Source organism: Oryctolagus cuniculus, chromosome 1, assembly GCF_051225735.1.
Source record: "Oryctolagus cuniculus isolate XC-2025 breed Fujian yellow rabbit chromosome 1, ASM5122573v1, whole genome shotgun sequence".
Taxonomy (NCBI): domain Eukaryota; kingdom Metazoa; phylum Chordata; class Mammalia; order Lagomorpha; family Leporidae; genus Oryctolagus; species Oryctolagus cuniculus.
In genome coordinates this window covers 78594568-78617491 of record NC_142867.1, presented here as the reverse complement: position 1 = coordinate 78617491, position 22924 = coordinate 78594568, and the positions used below count along the sequence as shown (strand labels likewise).

The following is a 22924-nucleotide window of genomic DNA, read 5'->3' as shown; positions in this document are numbered from 1 at the left end:
TTTATGCAATTGTGAGAGCTGGTTTTCATCAGATATGATGCTGGAGTGTGAAGTCCTCAGAGCAGGCTGTCAAGAAGAGAAGATGGGTGTAGTTTAGAAACAGCAAGATTAAGCTGGAACTGTAAGGATGGACAAAATCCTCTGTCAAATTTCTGTTTCCAATCTAGGTGGTATGAGTGACCTGCAGAAGCTAGGGCCCTTCTTCCTAAAGCTAAATAGACACACCTGGCCCAGGGGTTAGAGAAGCCAAAGGGCAATCCAGAGGAAGGTGGAGCAGTTGCAGGCCTGATCTCTATCCCATCCCCCGGTAAGGTGAGCCAGCAGATAAGCAACCATGTGTGTGAACTACAAAACAGCTGCCGCCTCACCTGTGCCTTGGAATTGCTCCTGTGGCCCACACCCTCTAACTGGACACATGTAGGGAAGAGAATTTCTAGAAATGTAGGTTAGCCTTGATGAACCAGCATGTCAAAAACCGTCTCTGAAACTCTTCAAACAGCACTAACGGGCATGTGCTGTCACCACCTGAATGTCAACAAATGTGGAAACTGTCTCTGGTCACAAAGACCCCAATCTGATAACAAAGCCTGTGTGTGAACCCTCACAAAGCAGCTGTCTTCAGGAAATGTCAAACTGCGGAGAGACAGGAAAAAGGCCTTGAGCATTTCCACCCACTTGGCCCAGGGTTGGCTAGTGTCATCTGCCAGTCTCTACAGACACAGGACGCATGGTCTTCTGGCTTTTTGAAGTTCCCCCCCTTACAAAAAAAAAGTTTTAAGACTTGATGTTAAAAATATATTGCCAACAAAATAAAAAAACCTCAAAATCAAAATTAATAAACTTAATTATATGCCTGTAAATTTTCAACTAAAGAACAACTTCCTACATGAAATCTAAATAAATTATATAAATTATAAATATATGAATTATATAACATTTAAGATTTAGATGGATGAGTATGTCTGAGATAGTGAAATGACAGCTTCAAAACAAAGCATACCTAGGGCCTACCAAGTTTCTTCTGGACAGAGTAAAATTTAAGGAGGTCTAGTGTTGTTCAAATCCATTTCAGAGACCCCATTTCTGGCAGATAACACAGTCTCTTCTCTTTCCAAAATGTAGAATTGCAGATATGGAGAGAAAAAGAAAACACTACCTGAAATTCACCAGGGATATATATAAAATGAAGCAGAAATGGGCAGCCTTGGTCTTGGCACACTGCCCACCTTGGTGATGTGTCGGGAGCATTTTAAACATATCACTGCAGGTGGCAAATGAGAACAGAAACCAGAAATGTACAGATTAAATTTAGCAGCAGATTGAATCGCACTCACCAAGATGTTTGCCTCCCTGCCTGTTCCGTTCCTCCTCTCAGCTCGGGCTGCAGGACACCTAATCACAGAAGGCAGCCTTCTAAAGAATTCAATTAGCCAGAGAGTTGCCTTGCGTGGGTTAATGGATAAGAGAAATGGAAACAGACATAGCTTATTCACAGAAATGGCCAGCAGTGAGGGAAGGACTCAGCGCTGGGTCAGACAAGATTTTCCCTTTTCTTGGAGCCAGATATTCTCACAAGCATGGCAGCTCCATGTGCCAAACTGGGTAGAGAGAAAGCACTTAGTTCTGAGAAAGAACCGGGCTCTTCTGATTAAGTTCCTGCCTTTAGAGAACTTTATGAGAATGTACAAGTGCCAGTGTCCTGATGTTGGTGTCTGCATAGCATTTGCTCTGAATGCTTGAAATACTCTCAAAGGGTGGTGATGGACAGCTGTCCTGGATTGAGCACTTACCATGTGTCAGGCTTTCTGACTTTATAGCTCTCTTGCTCTTAAACTGTATGATAGACAATATGACCTGAGACTGTCACTCTACCACCATTACCAACTACCAGGAACTTACTGTTTCCCCAGCACAAGGCACCCTGCTTGAGTTTATTTTTGTTAAAGATATATTTATTTATTTGAAAGTCAGAGTTACACAGAGCGGAAAAGCGGGGGGGGGGGGGGTCCTTCCATCTGATGGTTCACTCCCCAGATGGCTACAACAGCCAGAGCTGCGCGATCTGAAGCCAGGAGCCAGGAGCTTCTTCCGGGTCTCCCACACAGGTGCAGAGGTCCAAGGACTTGGGCCATCTTCTTACTGTTTTCCCAGGCCATAGCAGAGACCTGGATCAGAAGTAGAGCAGCTGGGACTAGAACCAGCGTCCATATGGGATGCTGGCACTTTAGGCCAGGGTGTTAACCTGCTGCACCACAGCGCCAGCCAACCCCCCCCCCACCCGACTTGAGTTTAAACCCCTGCATCAGGGGAACTTGTCCTGCTCCCTCCTCTCTTCTAGACACCCACGTTCTAAGGTATAATAATGTCTGCCTAATGGCCTAGATACTCCCTCACCTTATCTAAAAGTGTCCTCCTTTCTCTTGGACCCTAGACAGGGCATACCCATTAATCTCTATTTACATTGAATGAAAATGATATATTGAGTAGCAGTATTGGTTAAGATGTGATTTTTAGAGCTATACATCCTGAGTTTGAATCCATTCCTTATTTATGGTTTGGTATTTAAAATCTTTAGTAAGGTACTTAAAATTCCCTGTTACTCTCAGTTTTCTCATCTCTAAAATGGTTATAATAGTGGTATCTACTTTATAGGATGTTGTGAAGAATAAAAAAAAAAGTATATAAAATGCTTAGTGCAATATGCAGCCCATAGTCAGTGCTCAACAAATAGTAGTAGTTTTAATTGTAACTGTGTGCTAGTAAATGTACTTGTCAATGAGTAAGACTCTATCCCCAGGCTTTAGTAGCTGACAGTGCAATAGAAGAAGCAGTTATGAAAATATATCACCCTACTAGAATAGGATGAGTACTAGAAGAAAAAAAAGAAATGTCTGTGTGTATCAGTATTGCCGCAAATATAATTCTGTAAAACGTTTTTTTATACTTTTGTCAAACCAATAATTAAGAATGTTATACTATGATAGTTTTCATGATCTGTGATTACTTTAAAAATTATTGAATATATGAACTGGCCATTTTTCTAATTATTGTTTATGGCTGCTATCTATATTCCCACTAAACTAGGCTCTTTGTTTTTTTATTTGTTAAACTTCTTGACAAAGTATTAAGCCTTTTTACTTTAATGTAAATTTAAAATATGTTATCTAAAAACTAAAAAAAAAATTAAAAAGCAGTAAAGAGAGAAGGAAGGAGGGTGGAAGGGAAGTGGGGGAGGGAGGGAGAAAGGAATATTACTATGTTCTTAGAAATTATATCTACAAAATACATTGAATCTGTAAAAAACTAAAATTAAAATAAAAAAAAAAACAAATAAAATGTTAAGGAAAAGAAGTCTAGATATATAGTAGCTCGTAATCTACTTTCTGCCCCTAAACTCCTGAGGAATAATGTGAATTCTTACCAGGGCCATGTCTCACTCAGGGTAAGTCATGAGGGGTGTCTACCACAGTGGAGTATATGAGAGGCTACCTATGCCCCGTTTTCCAATCTCCAGTCAGCTGGTGACAGGATATGGGAGATGATAGTCCATCATTTCTTTAAAAGAACATTCAATAAACACAAATGTACAAAACTCTTACAAGCATTGCCTAGTATTTGCAGTCTAGCCAGAAAGACAACACTGAACACGAAACTTCAAGTGTGGAGCAGACATTTGACTCAGCAGTTCAGATTCTGCTTAGGACACCCATGTCTCATATCACAGTGCTTGGGTTCAAAGTTCTAGCTCTGTTCCCAACTCCAGTTTCCTACTAACTCACATCTTGGGAAACAGCAAGTGATGTTCAAGTCATTATATTCCTGCCAAGCAGGTGGGAGATCTGGATTAAGTTTCCAGATCCTGGTTTAGAGCCTCCAGTTGACACAGTCATTTGAGATGACTGTCATTCATCTCATTTGTTATTTTCTCATTCCTCATTTGAGGAATGAACTAAGGAATATTAAAAATATGATTATCATAAAGAGACCTTACCCAAAATTATTATCCATATATCCTTAAGGTGAAGACATATAAAGCTGATCCAGAACCCCTTAAGATGCAGATTGAGAATCAGATTCTAGCTCATTCATAATAGTATGAGAAACTATTTTAGGAATAAAACTAATAACTAAAATACTAAAAGATACTATTGTAGCCTTTGATGTGGATAAGGAAAATAGTAGATAGTTATAAGTCAGGATATAGCTATCAACACATTTGGGTGTAATTTGAATCATTCATAAGAATATAGAACAAACATGTAGGCAGATATGCACACTACATCTTGGATCTCTTCCTCTGCTCCTAGAATTTCTCCTACAGTTGGAAATGAACACTCTCATCTCATGAATTATCAGATCATCACCTTATATATTCTCTCTGTATGTAACAAATCCATAAACTAAATAAAGTTGCCAGCTTCCTTTTCCTTCTAGACCGAAGCCTTCTTTCGTGAGCAGCCACTGCAATTGAAATTCCAGGCATGTCCTCTGGCTGTCTTCACTGTCTGTTAAGAAATGCTGTCTGGGGCAGTCACATCCTCCCTCACAGTCTGGGAGATTAATGGACTCATTGCAGGACAGGTCAGAGGCAGCCTGGCAAGGAGACTCTTCATAGTCTCTGAGTTACTTACAAAGGGAGTGAGAACAAGTTTAAACATGAAATACCTGCCAAAATGGTTGAATTAGACAAAAAGAGAGTTGACTAAACAAAGGGGCTCCTACCCATGATTCTGTGAGGACAGGTGTGCACAGAGAGACAGCATACACAGTGGCATTTAGGAAGATCAAGGGCACAAGCAGATATCAGAGTCACATGTCAACAGAAGCAATCAAAGCAGCATGGGTTGAATTTAACCCATGACAGGATCCCTGCACAGGTCACTGTTTCTATGGCCTGGTTTCACAACTAAAAAGAAGAAATGAACAACATCTCTCTCATAAGATGGTGTTAAAGATACTAAAGCAGATATTCAAGTTCAGTGAGTCCTGAGTAAAAACTGAGTCAAAAACCCCAACTCAAACTATTTTAAGGGAGGAATAATGAAGGAATATATAGATCACCTGTGGAGGAAGTGCAAGGAAAGATTAGGTCTCAGGGACTCACACATTGTCAAGACTGTTTTCTCATGCTTGTTGACGACACTCTCGCCTGCTATAGATGGTTTCCTCTGTGTAGCAGTGAGGAGAGGAAGTAAAATGGCCACAGGATGATAAACTCCCAGCAGAAAAGACAGCCTCTTTCATCCAAGTTCCACACATACATTTCAACAAAGGACTCCTATTGGTCTATCTTGCATCCTGTGCTCATTCTAGTAACAGCCACTATGTCCAGTAGTGTGTAAGTCACTAGGATGAGCTAAACCAATTTCAAGTATACCCTGAAGGAGGGATGGAATTCCCAAATTCCAAAACAGATTAGTACAATCTGTAAAGTACTTGAACTTACTAGTCTTTCACCATTTGAAAAGTGTAACCATGATCATACTAAGAAAAGGAGAAATGCAGTACTGAGAAACAATAAACCCCTTGATACATCAAACTGCTCAATAAATGTGAAGACATTCACCTGAATGCCATGATTTCCACTGTAAAATAATTACCATCAAGTAACCAAACATACCAAGTCAAAGTTTCCTATCATGAGTCATTCTTTTATGCCTATTTTTTTTATTTCATGTATTTACTCATTCACCACAGGAAAGAGAGACAGACACAAGAGACCTTCCATCTGCTGATTTACTCCTCTAAGGCTCACAACAGCCAGGACTGAGCCATGCCAGAATCTGGAAACTCAATCTCTCACTTGGGTGGTAGGGACCCAAGTTCTTGAGCCATTGCCCGCTGCCTCCTTTGGCATGCATTGACAGGAAGCAGGAATCAGCAGCTGAGCCAGGACTCAAACCCAGACACTGTGACAGATGATGTGGTTGTCCCAACCTGAATCTAATTATGAGGCTAACCATCTTCTGCCCATTTGTTCATTTATCTATCATTTACTGAGAATTTATCTGCCAAATGCTCTGCTAACCATTTTTTGTCCATTATATCTGGTCTTCACAATGACCTTATAAGCCACTGTTATGAACTGCATTACATAATAAGCAAACTGAGGCCCAGAGATGTTAAATAATTTACTCAGTATTTCACAGAAGTGGACTAGAACACAAGTCAAATCAAATTGCCTGCTCTTACCCTCTGTGTTGCCTCTTGGTAAATCACAGGAAAAAAGTGATTTTGTCCCAGGGAAGTCTCCACAGGGGAGAAGTGACATTTGAATTCCATCTTAAAAGACAAGTTAGAATTTGCCCAGCAGGGAATATGATAAAGGGCATTTGAAGCAGGGGAAAGATGGTGCACAGAGGCACTATATGCACAGCAAATGCTGTAGTTCAATGTTTCGAGTCAAAAATTCAATGAATCCTATTAGCTCAAACTACTGGACAGCTTGAATTATTCAAAGATATGAACTGTGTTCAACTATAAACAAAAATAAATGGAGTCTTATTATATTTAGTATGCTTGCAATCATACTAAATTTCTAAATTGAAAAAAAAAATTGTCAAGAGATCTACCTGTTTAGTTTCAGTACAAACTGTCTTTGCCCTCATAAACATCAGGGAATAGACCCGACCCTCACTGAGCCATCTTATTAGGCACAACACAACCTTTCCCTCTAGGAATTCTCCCAACTGCCTTTCCCAGCCTAGTTATTAGAAGGTCATTCCATCTGTTAACCTGCTATTGAAGACCTCTGTTAGTTAAGGCATCACCCATTTCAGATATTATAAATGAAGGTTTATTTTGATTGTGAGTTTTTAAATCAAAAGTGACAATTACTTTTGAAAACTAATCAGAGAAAATGTTTAAATAACAATGGGTAGTAAAATATAAAGATTAAATTTCCTATTTCCCCAAATAAACTGCCCTATACCTCAGTAAATTAGACCACAATGTATCAGTTTGTCAAGTAAGGAACTGAAGCAACATTACTGCTTATACCCTCATTCCTTTCCCATCTCCCTCCACATAATCCCCCAGTTAGATGATCTCTGCCTCCTTTGTGTCTTTGACCCCATCTGTCCTCACTATTCCTTTTGTCACCGCATCAGTCCAGGACTGATCACACCCTGCTGTTCTCATACCCATCCTCTGAGGTGAGCTTTTTCATACCCACTCTGTCGGCAGTGATTGGTCTGAGCAAAGCCAATCAAAGTCTTTCCCTAGAACAATAACACAGATGCTGAGAAATTAGACTTCTTTCCATAGCTTCTGCCATGTGGGAAAGGCTGTGTATAGCAAGAGAGGCTGTGGCTGGATTCGGAGAAGAGGGATAAGCAATGAAGGATCCTGGCAATGTCAAGTCTTTAGTTCTCATCCCTGAATGCTTATAGTCACCCTGTATCCTTTTCAACTTTAGAAGCCAGTAAATTATTTTTTTCTTTAAATTTAAAACATAAATTAACAAAAATCATTGATGTCCATCCCTGGGTCTTCATTACCTTGAAAAGGCAATACAAGCTCATTAGCCCAGTAAATGTATCCCTGATGGTATGCCTTGTGTCTCCCATTATCGCACCACACTGGAAGTTCAAAGTTCCATCCCTATGGAGCTGTGCTTTGTTGTTGTTGATACTGTTGCTCCAATTGTTGCTGCTGCTGATGAAGTGACTTCACCATACTCTTTTGTGCTAGAAGTCTGCACAGCACATAACCAGGCCTTGATCTACATGGCTAAATCGTATCAGTCCTTCAAAAACACTCTTGTGGACTGCACCTTCTCTCTTCAACTCTCACATCTAAACACAGTTCTGCTATTGAAAAATAAACACTTCTTTCAAGTCTCTGTTTACTTTTCTGGCTCCTCATACTCAATGAAAGCAAGGAAGTGTTGCTGTGGATTTGTTCTGAGAGAAGAGGAGGAGCACAGTGGGGGCAAGAGGCACAGAATCACCACACAGACCCTGGGAGTCGGGAGAAAGTGGGCCAGAAGCAAGCAGCCCGCAGACTCATTTATTTCAGTTGGTACAGCAGCTTATATAGCCAAGGCAGCCAATCTGGTCAAGGGGTGGTATATGCCCTAACCAATCACAGCCTGTTGCCAGGCAGGCTCCTTTGCCATGTGGTTTCCGAAGCCATTCCTGAGTAACTGATGCTGGCTTGCCAGCAGCCATTTTCACATGGCCTTCTCATTCTACCACATTTCCCCTTTTTCATTTATTTTTGAGCAATGGGAGGCATGATTCTTGGTCATACCATTGTTGACCCCGTTTCCATGTGGTCTCTGTATGCAGATGGGTATCTGTCTTAGGTTGTTCCCCAGGGGATCTTACCCGTTGTTGACTAACCAGCACTCAAAACTGGAGACCACAGGATTGCTTGCTCAGATAGGGGTAGGAATGAGGAACAATGGTAATCAGGAATAGCATGACTGTACGCAGACTGAGGGGAGTTTGAGTGGCTGATCAGAGCTAAGTAGGGTATAAAACAGTAATGGATATGGCTGTGGGCAGTTCCTCAGGGCAGGATGATAGGGCAGCAACTTGATAATCGGTAGCAGGTGCATCCGCTAACAAGGCAGACTCTCAGTCTTGTTCTGCTGGCTCTGGTTGACTGAGTTTCAGGCTTGATGTTTCTGGCTTGTACTCAAATGGGCTGTCCCACATTCTCTAGAAAGACATAAGCATATCCTTGACCCTTGGTTAGCAGAGGGTGTGGTCCCTTCCATTCTTCTGTCAGGGAGTCTTTCCACCTTTCCACCTAATCATAGGGGCTGGGGTCTGGGATGGAAAGGATCCCCAGTGTTTATAAGCTGGGCTGACCCTTTGGGAATCAAAAGTAAGAAAATTAATAGTGAAAAGGACCTCAAAGCAAGCTGTGGGTCTAGGGGCATATGATTGTTTTTCTTTGTAAGAGAGCTTTAATTATCCTATGAGTTCTTTCCATGATTGCCTGTCCTTATGGGTTGTATGGGATACCTGTAGCAGACTATGTTCCAGGACCTCAGGAAGGAATTAAATTCCTGTGATGTATACACTGGCCTATTATCAGTTATTGTCCAGGGGACACCGAGTACCAACATGGCTGACTTAACCGCCTTTATCACATTACTAGCCTTTTCTCCACATTGTGCTGTTGCAAATACAGCCTTTGAATAAGTATCTACCACCACATGGGCAAACTTAAGTTTACCAAAGGAGTTAATGTGGGTGACATCCACTTGCCAGAGCTTATTAGGAGCAAGGCCTCACAGGTTCACTCCTGCTTGTTGCAGTGAGCCTAACAAGGGGGGGTGGGGCACAATTCTTGCAAGAGCATATTAGGTGTTTGCATTGGCTCATTGTTAGCTCCAGGAAAAGCAATTTTATGTTGCTTGCTGACATATGAAATTTTTGGTGTAGAATACGGGCTTGTTCTAGGTGTCCAATGGAAGCCATGTTGCTGGAGATAAGAAGATCAACCTTTTCATTGCCTTGGAAAATAAAGCCAGGTAACTCAGTATGTGATCTTATGTGTGCGATATACCATGGGTGTTTTCTATTCTCAGCTCTTTAAGTGTTGTGAACATCTGGTCAATTGGCTTATTGGTCAGGTTAAAGGGATTGTCTTTGATACTTGTACTGAGTATTTGCTGTCAGAAAATATATCTGCCGGCCCATTCTGGCTAAGGAGTAGAACCTTGACTATTGCCCTTATTTCTCCCAACTGTACTGATCCCCTGTGGGGTTCTACATGGATCTTATCTTTTTCTGTTGAGAATTTGATCACTATTCCAAACAGTGACTTGTTGGTGTCCATGAACACACATGGTGCCATGGGTATAGGTTGATTAGCAGGGAAAGCATGTTTTAGATAGTCTATTTCTCAGGTTTGTAATGTCTGGAGTAGCCTGTCCACTGGCAGGTATTATCAACCTGTCCTGGGAAATTCATCATTAAAGTTTGGAAGAGCATGCTATTCTACATCAATGACATACATCAGTTTCAACATCTTGGAAATTATTTTCTACAACCTTGTTTTAGAAAATACTAAAACATGTACAAAAATATTACTCCCATATCCCTGAAAATAATATGCATATATTCAACTCATAGGTTAAATTTTCTTGCAATTGTACTGATTCTCTTAAAGAGTTTAATATTAGCTTTTAATTACATCCTGCCATCCAACTAGTTCTTTAATAAATGCAATAGGAAAAAACTGCTCTGCATAGCAACAGAGTTGAATTCAATTCAATAATTCTATTTAATTAAGCATTTTTGTGCTCTATTAATCAAATTGCTAGAGGAGATGTCATTTCCATAAACTTGTTGATAGAGAATGCTGAACAATTACTTGAATACCTTTCAGAGGTTTCCTGTTTCAAGGGGTTTCAAACCATTCCAAAGGCAAACGGGTTCCTCGATGCCTTCTCAAGGGCTCTCTGAATTCTCTCATTCCCCTTCCCAAAAGCACTAGTCTTGGAGTTTAGGGACTTCTTTCATCCTGCCTCCCCTTACTCCTCTGCACTATATACCCACCTCCTTACCTCCAATTTAAACAGTCCTAGAGTGGGTGTTTGGTGCAGGGGTGAAGACACCACTTGGGATGCCCAAAGCGCAGATTGGAGCATATAGATTTGAATCCCTAAACTATGCTTCCAATTCCAGCTTCCTGCTAATAAACACCCTGAGAGGTACAGGTGATGATGGTTAAAGTAGTTTGGTCCCTGCCACCCATCTGGAAGACCTGATTTGCATTCTCCATTCCTGGTTTCTGCCTGGCCCAGCCTTTGGGAAGTGAACCAGGAGATGGAGTTTTCTCTGTTTCTGTCTTTCTGTCTCTCTGCCTTTCAACTAATTTTTTAAAAAATTTAAATACTAACACATATCATTATTTGAAAAATATACATGGTATCCTCTCAAAGCTCAAACCAGAAGTTACTTCCTCCTTAAAGCCTGCCCAGACTTACCAGAAATTGGCCTGAATTGATCAAATCAACTTGCTGTGGTGTGTTAAGGCATGATTGTCAGGGTAATTTAATCCAGCTGATAACCTCAGTGAACTGAGCAGATTCTCTTAATTCACCTCCTTGAACTGCAGGAGAAAGAAATCTGAACTTGGAGTTAGGGAAACTCTTGGGCAAACACTAGGTCTGCCAAACGGCTGCACAATTTAAGCATCTTTCTGAATCTGTTTTTGTGTCTGTAGAGTGGAGAAAATCTTGCCATTTTATAAGTTGTGGAGAGGATTCATGGCCTGACATGCACGAAAGTTCAATCGCTGTTCAAATCACTATTTACAGCCATGGCACGTGGAACTGAAAAAGCCCTCTGGTAGTCACACTAAAGAGGACATCCGATTATAGACACATTCAATTGTCCCTGGACAGTCACCACTCTGTGATTCTTACCACGTGGAATGGACTAAGTCTCTGACATACTATCCATGTGACTCTCTAACAACCCTGTGAGGCAAACATTATGAATATCTCCATTTTACACAGGAAGTACAAAGAGCTTGAATGACTTTGCTACTCCACAGCACTGCTGGACCTAACCAGAGATCTGTCTGACTCCAAGCTCTGATCTAAGCATCTGGGGATTGTGGCATTGTTCAATTCTACGAGCCTCCATTTCTTAATCTACAAAAACAATTTTACTGTTTTGAAGAGTGAGGTGAGAGGTTGGGAAGGCCACACAGCCATCAATAAGCATCATTGTATAATATTGGTAAATGATTCCACTGAACTGTGACATGTAGGAAAGAGTAGACATTTCCAGAGAAAAGTTGAAAGCCAGATTTACCTCTTTAAGAAGATGCGTGGGGCAGGTGTTGTGGTACAGCAGATTAAGCCACTGTTTGGGACACCCACATCCAATATCAGAGTGCTGGGATTGAGTCCCTCCTCTGCTTCCAATCCAGTTTCTTATTAATGCACACCTTGGGAGGAGGGGGGACAGCAGGTGATGGCTAAAGCTGTCAGGTCTCTGCCACCCAGGTGGGAGCATTGGCTTGGGTTGCTGGCTCCTGGCTTCCACCTGGCTGTTTGGGAATTCAGAGGTGAACTACTGGAAGAAAGATCTCTTTCTCTCTCCCTTCCAAATAAATAAAATCAGTAAACTTTGAAAGAAAAAAAAAGATAATGCCTTAATTAAGATTTATAAATTACTTATTGACAGCATACTTTGCCATTCCCTTTTTTATTAACTCTTGGAAAATGATTAAATGTGTATTCTAAGTAGAAAGGACCCATAAATTAATGAAGTGATTTAAAGTTGAGAAGGTAGATGCACAGAACACCTTGTGAAGGGGCGATGTGACGACACCTGTACAATCTCCCCCACAGAAATGTGATTCTGGACATTCCTCACTCCATGGCATACACAGGTTCCAAATCCTGCTGCTCGCCCTCCCTGGGGAATAATCTGTAAAAACCCTTTCCCCAGTGTGCCTCCTGCTGAAGGTCAGCGGCAGCTACTAGGTGTCTCCACGATTCCCATTTGTTCTCACCAGCTACTATGGCATTCCATCGAGTTGTAGACCACAGTGCCCCCTGTGGGGCAGGAACTTCCATGCTAGCTAGTGCAGGCAAGAAGGCAAACAGGTTGTATTGGTTACAGTTTCCCATCATCCCCAACTTTGGGTTTTGCAATTTGATCATTTCAAGCCCACTTATGAGTCTGAAACAGCACAAAACAGCTTGTGAATTGCCGTTAACACTATGAATACTACACATATTCGCACACTCAGAAGAGTGTGAGAATGCGTTAGGCAGCACCTGAAGCTCCACAGTTGAGACTGAGACCAAAACCCTGTGGCTGTGAATCCCACTGTGTTAAGTACTATGCCTTCCTGCTTTTTGAGAGAATACAGCAAACATAAAGTTCAGATTTTAGAGAAAAAAAGATCATAGAGATTTATAGAATCAAATACACACATTTTATTTGATATTGAATAAGAGCCAGAGCAAAATTTCTAACCATAGCCATCACCCTGAGTGGTGAAAAGACCTGGGTGGATTGGAACTCCCATTCTGTCTCAAGTTGTGTGGACTTGGGCATATCACTGAGTTTCTGTGAGCAACAACTTGTTTTTGACATGGAAGTTCTCTTTGGAATGCTGGAAAAGTAGTCTGTTCCTATAAATCCGTGCCAGACTGAGAGGAGTTGTACATAAATTTCCTATGACAATATCACAAAATATATGCTCAACAAATGGTAACATTTATGTTTTATGTTTCTCTGTGTTTGCACATGTTTTCCTATTACCTCCTGTGTATCACAAACTGCTATTTATCCTTTAAGACAGCAACTTGTGAAATAGACCCTCTGTGAATCCTGCCCCTCTCTCCATCTCTATTTCCTGGCAAAAGTTATCATTCCTGTCTTGGAACCATGACGGCATCTGGATGTAGCGGCAGGGCTCAGTAATAGAGAAGGAACATGCTCTGGGGACAGGCCCTCATCCAAAATGAAAAGTTAGGAAAATGAGATTATAGAAAAAGTATAATGATTCATTCAGCATTTATTGAGCACTTGTCACATGCCAGACATATTACCAACCTCTGAGGAAACAGTGCTGAACACCATGTAGTCTCAGGACTGGGTAGAGTTAAATGCTAGTGGAGGAAAAAGAGCAACTTCTGAATTATGTTCAGGGTAATATGTGTGAAGTCACACTGCAGGTCAGGAAAGTCTGAAGAACCTTAGGACTGCACTTTGGAAGATAGGAAAGAGTTTGCCATGAAAAGAATTTGTTGAACTATTTAGTGGAGCATTAAGCCTGTGATTATAAAGTAAATCAAAAATATGCTATTGCAAAACTTAAACAAGATAAAAAGAAGGCAAGGAAGGAGGGGGAACTATCATTATATTCTTTGAATTGTATCTATGAAATACATGAAATCTGTTCTCTTTATAGTAATTGTAAAAAAATAAAAGGAAACAAAAGGCCAGCAGGGAAATCCTTGCAGTGGAATGGCATGTTTGAGAAATTGTGCCTCCAGAGTGACCTCCATAAAGCATGAGTACGACAAACTGTACCCCAGCCTTTACCCTAAAAGTGGGAATCTCACAGGAGAGTACAATAGTGAGATTTGCTTCTAGGTAAGGGTGATAGCCTTCACGCCATCCTGGATAACTCTACATTTAGCCACGCATCATTAAGACAACATTTCTCCCAACTCTCCTTTTGAGATTTCTGTTACTTTCAGTCTCTCAGATACTGCTGAGGACCAGTCTTGCCTAACAAAGTAGAGATTAATTTAGTCTAACCCCACAGCTCCAATTACACAGAAAAATGTGATAAAGTGGTGATGAAAGCTGGAAAGGATTTTTTTCTAAAAATGGGAAATATCAAGACACTTGGAAAAATCTACTTTATCATTCTATGTTCTTATCAGACAGATAGAGCCAGGTCTCCCACCCTAGAGCCCTTTCCACCACTGGTACAGTGAATGGTTTGCAATCAATCAAGGAGGTGGCACTTGAATTCTGGAGGTCCCATCTCTGACTGTCTCCTCCCCATGTGAATTACAAAGACTGTAATACAGGGCCGTTTAGTAGGAGCAAGATGTTGATACTTCTTTCTGTGATAAAGCAGCCAGAGTCTGCTTTGTAACAATGCTGGGATCAAGATACCTACATCTTCAAGCTTAACATAAAGACTTACAATCAACAGAACTATTTATCTAAAGGAAAGGCAATTCTCCTAAAAAGTTCCTCATCTGGATATCTTCATTTTTTTAACTTTTATTTAATGAATATAAATTTCCAAAGTACAGCTTATGGATTACAATGGCTTCCCCCCTCCACAACTTCCCTCCCACCGCAACCCTCCCCTTTCCCACTCTCTCTCCCCTTCCATTCACATCAAGATTCATTTTCAATTCTCTTTATATACAGAAGATCAGTTTAGCATATATTAAGTAAAGATTTCAACAGTTTGCACCCACACAGAAACACAAAGTGAAAAATACTGTTTGAGTACTAGTTATAGCATTAAATCACAATGTACAGCACATTAAGGACAGAGATCCTACATGAGGAGTAAGTGTACAGTGACTCCTGTTGTTGACGTAACAAATTGACACTCTTGTTTATGGCGTCAGTAATCACCCGAGGCTCTTGTCATGAGTTGCCAAGGCTATGGAAGCCTTTTGAGTTTACCCACTCTGATCATTTTTAGACAAGGTCATAGTCAAAGTGGAAGTTCTCTCCTCCCTTCAGAGAAAGGTACCTCCTTCTTTGATGACCTGTTCTTTCCACTGGGATCTCACTCGTGGAGGTCTTTCATTTAGGTCATTTTTTTTTAACACCTGCTTTCTTCTTTATCTCTTCAACTTGGTTTTTGCCTTGCTAGTTCACAGACATTATTATTTCTATAGTCAACACTAAACTCATTTGCCACAATGGTGTCTTAATAACATCTTATCATTAAGTAGCTGTCTATTATTTAGAAAATTCTTTCACTCGCATTACCTGGTTTCCACACCAAATGGTGTCTCTGATAACAATTATCTTGATTTATTCACTGCATTTGACAATTCTGGTAAGCTTTAACTTTTTTACTCTCTTAGAAGATACTAATAATTCCTGATCTTGCATCTCAGGGCTAGATCTGTCCATGCACTTGCCAGTTTATTGTATCTGTGAGCTTTCACTAGGTAGTGTTATGGTAACAGTTAATCATGTATCTCAGTAGCTTAAAACACAGTTTTCTTTCTCAATCATACTGCATGTCAGCTATAGCTCTACTCCATTTGTGTTCTTTCTTGAACCCAACCTGAAGGATAAGAATTATCTGGGACATACTATGCTTGTATAGTGGAGAAAGAAATGATGGCAGAACCATGTAATATATCTTAATGATTTTGCTCCATATATATATATCATCTACCTACATGTCATTGGCCAAAGTAAATCACAAAATCCAGCCTAATGTCAATGGGATGCAGAAGTGTCAAACAGTCTTTTCACAGGATACGTATCAAATAATTGTAAAGGGTAATGTAATCTACTATATTTGGAAGGCCTTAGTGATAGTCACTGCTGAGTTGCTCTCCAAAGATAATACTCCCTGAAGTCCACCCTGTACTGTGTCTTTGTTTTTTACCTCCTCTGTGGAATCTGCTTATGATGATTCAGAAATTGAATTAGTGGTCACTGGTAACTGCAAGAGATTTCTAAAAGCTAATTATGGCAGAAGTGTCTTATTTATTTTGTGAGGTTATTGGGTTGGATTAGGAGATGAGCTGTATTAGAATATTGGAGCTAGAAAAGATTTAAATCAAATCCTGAGACCCAGAGAAGTATATTTATTGCCAGTGTGCACAAACCTAGAGAACTATAAAGCAAAGACTACAGCTCAGATTTTTTTTTAAGATATCAAGGCCCTTTATATCAACTCAAGGCACTAGATCTGCTGCAGACAAACTTCAATAAGAGCTTTCCCTTTATGCCTCATAATACACTGTGAAGAAGATGAGAAATGTTGGGGACAGCATTGTGGCACAGTGGATTAAGCCAACACCTGAGACTCTGGCATCCCATATGAGCACCAGTTTGAGTCCCACCTGCTCCACTTCCAATCCAGCTCCCTGGCAATGTACCTGGGAAAGGCAACAGAAATTGGCCTAAGTACTAAGGTCCATGTCATCCATGTAGGAAACCTGGGTGGAGTTTCAGCTCCTGAATTCAGCATGGTCCAGCTCTGGCCTTTGCAGCCATTTAGGGAGTACCAAATCGAGGATTCTTTCTCTCCTCTCTCTCTCTCTCTCTCTCTCTCTCTCTTTCTCTTTTCCTCTTTCTCTCTCTCCCCTCTCTTATTCCCTCTATCTTTCAAACAAATAAATGTTTTAAAAAAAGAAAAGAAGAGTGATTCAGTTTACAGTACACTGAAGTGAAAATTAACCTTGTTGAAAATATACCTAAAGACTCCTGATTAATGCATCCATACCCACCTTAAAAGAAATCTCTAGCAGTATACTATAGGAAAATTCTCTAGGTATTATCTTAGTACAAATTTTTTTCTGAATTACTGTGTCAAAAAACATAACAAAATGCTACAAAAGTCACTGGCACTGCTCACAAAGTATCTCTGAGAACAGGATACAATTGCTACATATTCCCTGTCTTCTGTTACATATAACCACTCCCATTATCCATATCCCACATCTGAGTGGTATATTTGTTACAATAGATGAACCTGTATTAATATTATCACCCAAGGTACATATATAACATTAGGATTTCTTTTGATGTTGTTTCTTCTTTCAATTTGTTTTTAGGTTCATTTTTTATCATGATTTTTTAAAATTTTTTAAAATCTAGCAATTAGCATTTTGCAACATTTACTTCAAATGTAGACATTATATACAAACACATACATACTATTTTTTCTTGAAAACATAAATGCTAGCATCGCAAAGTGAGGTATTCATAACAATGATTGTAATGCAGGGAGCTGGATCAGAAGTGGAGCAGCAGGACAGGAAGCAGCTCCTATATGGAATGCATTGTAGGCAGTGGCTTTACTCACTACTCCTCAGTGCTGGCCCATCAAATTGTATTTTTAAAATTCTCATGGGACCTCTCTCTGGCTCATGTGTACTTTACAATTGCATTCTTTATTATGCAATCATCTGAGGATTTTCCAAGTATCTTTCTGTTATTGAGTGCTAGTTAAAGTTCACCATGGTCTGAAATCATGTTGTCTTTAGGGTTCCCTATAAGCTCTTTCTTAAACAGTGTCTGTGTATTGAAGATTTATCTGTTTTAATCCATAGTTTTACTGGATTACTACAGATGTAATGTTAATAAATTGGGAATGGGAAACATTTAATAATCTTTTGATGAAATCTCATTTTCCTCGTGGACTTGTGTCCCTGGGCTGTGATCTTCACAAAGTTTCTTGAACATTCTAGGCAGGAATGCTAAAGGGTGCTGGAGCTAGATAGCTACATATTTCCCAGGTCATATAAGGCCTTTGTAAAGTAGTTTCCTTTAAAGGAGAGGCCTTTGGTTTTGGTATAGCTCAAAATCGTCTTTTTGCCTGCCCCAGACTGTAACTTGTGGTTATTTTCTTTTTTCACTCTCCATCAAAAGAAACAGGATTGCAGATTTTATTATCCAGATTCCCAGATAATGAAACCTATGAAAGTGTAGGGGTTTACCTTATTAATTAGCCCTATTGAGTTTTTACCTTTCAAGATAGTCCACACTTTGCTCCAGCAATTCATTAAAATGATGAAGCATTAATAAGAGGAAAACAGTGAGGGGTATTTGAGAATTCTTTGTATAACAAACTCACAACTTTTGTTCTGTAAATTTAAAATTATTCTGAAATAAAAGTAATGTTATTAAAATAAATTAACACTTAAGAGGTGGGCATATGGTGCCAGGGTTGAGACATCACTTAGGAGAACTACATCCCAAATGAAGCGCCTAGGTGCAAGTCCTGATTCCAGTCTTCTGCTAATGTACACCTTGGTAAGTAGCAGATGATGGCTCAAATAGTTGGACAGCTGCCACCCACATGAGAGACTTGGATTAAATTCATGGCTCCTTATTTCAGCTCCTGATTGGTCCAACCCTGCCTGTTGCAGGCATTTTGGGAGTAAACCAGCAGATGGGAGTTTCTCTCTCGCTCTCTCTCGCTCTCTCACTCTCCCTTCCAAATAAATAAAAATATTTTTAATTAAAGTGACCATTCTTAACAGTTACTGACCCTAGACACTTCTGACTTGTGTAAGCTGATCTCAACTAAGAATCTTTGTATCACTTTCCTCTCCATATATAGGAGTGATAGTTTGCCCTGTTGCCTTTGATGAGCCTAATACAACACTGTTCTCCTGTTTCTTTAGCTTATTTTTCTTTTCTTTTTTGACAGGCAGAGTTAGACAGTGAGAGAGAGAGACAGAGAGAAAAGTCTTCCTTCCATTGGTTCACCCCCCAAATGGCCGCTACGGCTGGCGCGCTGCACTGATCCGAAGCCAGGAGCAGGTGCTTCCTCCTGGTCTCCCATGTGGGTGCAGGGGCCAAAACACTTGGGCCATCCTCCACTGCTTTCTCAGGCCATAGCAGAGAGCTGGACTGGAAGAGGAGCAACCGGGACAAAATCTGGTGCCCCAACCAGGACTAGAACCTGGGGTGCTGGCGCCACAGGCGGAGGATTAGCCTAGTGAGCCGCGGCGCCGGCCAGCCTATTTTTCTTATCATGAAGATGGGAGTGATGAGTTGTAAGCTCTTTACATGTCAGAGCTGAATGCAGAAGTCATATTTTTTTAACATACAACCTCTACAGATATATGTTAAAATCTGGTTTAAAAGTATATTTCAGGATAGTTACATGTTCAATATAATATCAACTAAAAAGCACATTACAAAATAGTGTATCTATAAAGAGATGAATTTGAAAGTATACCAAGTCTATTTACATACATAGAAAAATTTTGAGTTCATTTTTCTGATTTTTATTGTTTCAAATGTTATAATTAATATTTATATATTTTACAATGGGAGAGAAAGCAGTCAATGCTAATTTGGGGAAACCAAAGGAACTTTCCTAATAAAGAAAATATCTAATGCTGAAGTGGAGGATGTGTCAGATGCTGTGTGATCACAGTATGGGGCAGCTACTTCCTGCCCTGGATCAGGAAAGGTATCTCATGACCACCCTTGTTTAACCCCAAGGCACATCCATCTCACATGGTGCCTCAGATATGGCACCAATGCAGGGTACTTGACCTATTTGAACTCCACCCCAATGGTTTGAAGAGTACACTAAATATCCCAGTTTTCCTTGAGGACTGAGAATACATTAGTGTATTTAAACCTTGCATCTTTTCTTCAGCCAATAAAAATCCTAAAGTTGTAAATTTCTGGGCTGCATTCCGATGCATAAACTGGTAGTTCCTTTTATTTCTCCTTGTATTTTACCATGCAGAGCCATTTCTATACTCTGTTTCCAAACCCATCTTTGGCATGCAGTCACAGAGAACAGCAGCTTTCCCAGGTCATCTGTGACTGGCCACATGATTAAAACAAACAGTGGAAAGAGAGGAGGCAACCCCTATGCTGATCAGTGCAAAACTGTTCTATCACTCACACACACACACACACACACACACACACACAGTTTTTGTGGGGGAAATAAAATTTCCAACTCCTAGACAAATAGGATAGCAACACATTTCCAGAATCAGAAAAATTCTTGGATGAGATAAATTTCAGCACTTCAAACTGAATCAGTTGGAACTCTAGTCCAAATTCAAGATTGTCTTTTTAATGTAAAAAAATCTGCAGATAGAGAATTTAGTTATCATAGGGAAAAGTTCTAGTTTAGCATTGTATTTTAGATTATTGTAAAGTGACTTATAGTATAAAATTTCTCAGGTATGATAGGATAAAATCCCTTTAATAAAATGGTCTTCTAGGCGTCCAATTTTAAAAGATGGATTGAAATCATATGTTTGTCGCTGTTCTCACTTACTATACCTTTTTAAAATAATATTACAAGAACTTTAAAAGTATAAATCTACAAGGGCAATGAGTGGAGAAGACATAAGAATAAGAGACAGAAGCCAAAAGATTTGGAGGAAGATGAGAAGTAGAAGAGGACATTAGTGCAGCTGAGAAAGCTGAGTGAGTGCAATAAAAAGGCCGTCAAGAAGATGTGGCACCTTCAGGATACACAGTACCAGAGAGTATGGTATGTGGAGGTGCCAGATTCTACCACAAGTGAGTGTGAAGACAAGGTCAGCGCAAGTCTCTTTATCAGGCAATTAGAATCCCAGGACTCCATCTCCACTCTTAGAAGCCAGACAATTACCTGTTCCTTTCAGGAAGAAACAGAGGAAACTGGAAAACTATTGTGTGAGAAACTGGTGTGGAACAGCTCCTCATTTGGATTACTCAGTGTCCTGGGGAAAGGCTAGATTGAAAACAAGGAAATCAAATGAAAATGTACACACTGAACTGTGAGATGCCCCATTCCACTCGTACCATTGACCTCAGGATTGCTGTCAGCCAAGTGCTTTTCTTTCCAGGAAAGAGACTAATTTCCTAGAGAAACCAAATGGCCCGCTGTAAAGACCTATAGGCACAGATTTTTTAGTCTCCCAACAGAAAGGCCTAGTTCCCACAAAGTAATCCATAGTGAAATGTACGCAGGAACAGCTAAGCTCCTCCCACTAATGCTAAGGGTTCACTCTTAACCAGAAATGGACAACTAACATCACCAGGGATTGGTGGAAAAGCTTCAATGTGAAAAGCAGAGACCAAAGTAAACATTTTTTAAAGTAATTCAACTCAAAAAGAAACAGAATAATATAGGAAAAACATAAGAAACTATCATCATTGACATTATCCTCATATATCCATGAAAAACAGAACAGGATGCCATTTTGTGAAAGCACATTCATGACAGAACAGTTAGAAAAAGATGGAGCCCTTGTAAATTAAAAGCATGATAGTAGAAATACAAATTCAGGGGCCGGCACTGTGGTGTAGTAGGTTAACATCCTGGCCTGTGCGCCGGCATCCCATGTGGGCGCTGGTTCAAGTCCCGACTGCTCTACTTCTGATCTAGCTCTGCCTGGGAAAGCAGTGGAGGATGGCCCAACTCCTTGGGCCCCTACATGAGCATGGGAGACCCAGAGGAGGCTCTTGGCTCCTGGCTTCGGAACAGCACAGCTCTGGCCGTTGAGGCCAATTGGGGTGTGAACTGTGGGATGGAGGACTTCTCTCTCTCTGCCTCTCTTCTGTGTAAATCTGAATTGCAAATAACTAAATATTTTAAAAAGAAATACAAATTCAATGGCTGAAATAAAATGATTGAAAGAGGAAATTGAGGACAGCACCTGGAAAGTAGGTCAAATAATGAAATACATGGATAAAAGATAAGGCAATTGGAGGATCAATCTGAGAGATCTAATAGATAGTACACTGAATCATGAGAAGGATAAAAGGGACAGGAAGATTAGAAATATTACACTAGAAGTGTTCCCACAACAAAAGGATATATGCTTCCAAACTGACTGTTCCCAATCACAGCTTGGGAAAAAATAACAGAAAAAGCATATTGTACAGAAAAGAAAAGAAATACAGAATATACTAAAGACCAAAAATCCGTATTTTGTTTAGGGCAACAAGGAAGCCAAAAAGTCAATGCAACAAAGCCTTCCCAATTCTGCAGTTTCTAATCCAGAGTCACAAGCAGGAACACTGATCTTTCAGTGTTAAGTGTAGTAAAAGGCAGGCACCGAGGCTCACTTGGCTAATCCTCTGCCTGCGGCACCGGCACCCAGGTTCTAGTCCCGGTTGGGGCGCTGGATTCTGTCCCGGTTGCTCCTCTTCCAGTCCAGCTCTCTTTGTGGCCCAGGAGTACAGTGGAGGATGGCCCAAGTGCTTGGGCCCTGCACCCCATGGGAGACCAGGAGGAAGCACCTGGCTCCTGGCTTCGGATAGGTGCAGCATGCTGGCCACAACACGCCAGCCGTGGCAGCCATTTGGGGGGTGAACCAATGGAAAAAGGAAGACCTTTCTCTCTCTCTCTCTCTCTCTAACTCTGCCTGTCAAAAAAAAAATAAGTGTGGTAAAAAATGCATTTTCATATTACTCAGCTTCTCAAAAACAATTACTTTTCTTAAACCTCTTTGATGGGAACTACTACATGATATTTTTCATCAAAGTGAGCAGGAAAAAATTGAGAACTTTTCAAAGGTAGGTTCAAAGAAACAAGAAATGTAGTATAAAGGAGGAGTGCAGGGAAGTCCCAGCACAGCAGCTGTGAGTGGGCTTGGAGAGCCACCAATTGACCTGGATCCAAAAGACAAAGGACTCCAAAAACGGGCCTCCTAGAACAAGAGAGCTGATAAAATACCTGATGAGTTTTACCATGTGACTGAAAGTATTTGGATAGATTTTTTAAATTAATTGGAAGAGGG

General features: G+C 40.4%; 1 long non-coding RNA gene across 1 annotated transcript in view; it reads right to left on the bottom strand.

The window, feature by feature from the left end:
• Nucleotides 1-1976: 1976 nt before the first annotated feature.
• Nucleotides 1977-22924, bottom strand: part of LOC149128472 (uncharacterized) — a 68017-nt gene continuing 47069 nt past the window's right edge. Inside the window, exon 3 of the long non-coding RNA XR_016213009.1 lies at nt 1977-2165. This is a non-coding gene — a long non-coding RNA (uncharacterized LOC149128472). The remainder of the gene's footprint in view (nt 2166-22924) is intronic.